We start from the raw sequence: 2,029 nt of genomic DNA, 5'->3' as shown, positions 1-2,029 counted from the left end.
TGCTGCTGCACTTTGTTCTGTCTTTCACATTAAACCACTTCTAGGAAAAAGATTCTCTAAGGAAAATACTGTACTAGAACACGCACAAAAGCACTAAGGCTAACAAAAAAAGAAACAATTGTGCCTTCATAGCTGAATTGTCTTCAGAGGAGCTCTAAAAACAATACTAATAAAATGGTATCAAGAGAGATTCTTCTTTTCCTAGAATGATTCAGACTTGTCACTCCCAAGGGAGCCAGTCCACACTGACTCTGGGAATCCAGCAAAGGCATTACTACAGAGACCTCTTAATACGCTCCTTCTTGCAAAAATTGAGGACTTTTTTTTTTCTTTTAAGCTTTTAGGAATATCCTGATTACTCTGGGTACTACTTGTCTGGGAAGTTCAGAGGAAGATCCATCAGCACAAGGAGCATTATGTTTCTGTAATTAAATATTTATAAATGTAAATTAATAGCTTGGTGATGGGATCAGATTCCCAAGATGGACATTGGCCACCCTCATGGTCTTCCTACTGCAGAACACGACAATTTCCCAGAACGGTGCTTTGTGGTAACAAGGATCTGTCAAAAGGATCATCTGATATCAGGGTGCAGGCATTAGTTTAGAAATCACAACTCTTAAAACTCAGGGAGTATTAGAGGAGGCCTGGTCTGCATTATGACAAAGTCGCATCCTTGAAGCTGCAGTAGAGATCACACTCCCTGAACCTCAGTGCTTCCTTTTGTGCCAGTCCAAGGGAAAACTTCCAAGTCAGTACCAGCAATGAGGATTTACTGTGTTGCTAGAATTATTAGTGTGTAGAAAACTGCACTGAAAAAGATTTAAGAATTGATGCAACTGCAGAGTAGCAGCCTTCACTAGTGGTGAAAAATGAAGCAATTTTTTTTCTCAAGTTGTACTTTAGTATTATTTTTGAGGATGTCTGTTCTAAAAAAGGGGGCAGTTGCTTATTGAACAGTCCAGATACTGTTTCCTATATATTCTGCTTCTCCTCCCTACCTGATGCCTAATTCATCAGTAATGGAGTGTAAGTGGTGCTGGAGTTTATGTTTGTCTTTATCTCACATACAAGCACCTAGGATCTTAAAGCAGATGTCTATCGCAACAATGCCCACTTTTCACTCGCTCTGAGAAAGGCAAACTCTGAGATTTAGCTACTTCAGCCTCAGGAAAAGCTGGAGGTTTAGCCCATTTAACAAGACTACGCAGCTGTTTCAGCACCATTTACAGTGCACTATTCTTCATTGGAGCTGTGACAGTGGCTGACTTCTCTACAACTTCCTTTGCATTTTTGAAACACATCTCTAAGCAAACAATTGCATGTTTGGCTTTGCTTTTGTCTGATAACACATTTCTGTCTGGCACCAGCTGTAAATTCAGTCTATTCCTTTCTTTTGCTATAGAGGCACAACACAGTTTAGTAACCTTCAGCCTAAACTCTGCAATTCTACTCTATCCATACATAAACTCCCACACATATAAGATACTGGTTTTTGTTTTGTCCTCTATGAATTGTGAGGTTTCCAGAACAAAGAAAAATCCCAACGATATAAGGATGAACAAAAACCTAAGGACAAAAGTAACTAATTCCTTTTGCTCACGATCAACAAATTAAACTGCTTTACTATGATGTGCAATGTTTAGTGATTGTTTTATTAAATGCAGAAATATCTGCTCAACTTCGTACCCATTCTGATTTAAAGTGCAACAATTAAATCTGATAGCTCTTGTACATCCATATTTTGCAAGTGTTGTTCCTAGAATACATGTCGTTCAGATTATGCCTTGCATTTGTAAAATGTCATTTTTTTAGTACCGTTTTGCTTTATTAACTAAAATAAACTGTACAAAAAGCTGTAGTTACATTAGCTTTGAACAATGTAGAATACACGTTCTCTGCCAAACTTTAGTGTGCAAACATTTTACATTTTTTAAAGTGACAAAATTAAGCCAACCTTGAAGTCAGAGTTCATTACTACATTACAAAACAGGAGACTAGATATGGCAAAAGAAATTTCCCACTGAAA

The sequence above is a fragment of the Manacus candei genome, unplaced genomic scaffold (genome assembly GCF_025592945.1).
Source record: "Manacus candei isolate 608988 ecotype Guabito, Panama unplaced genomic scaffold, ASM2559294v1 h1tg000017l, whole genome shotgun sequence".
Classification (NCBI taxonomy): domain Eukaryota; kingdom Metazoa; phylum Chordata; class Aves; order Passeriformes; family Pipridae; genus Manacus; species Manacus candei.
Note: the sequence above shows the minus strand (reverse complement) of the source record.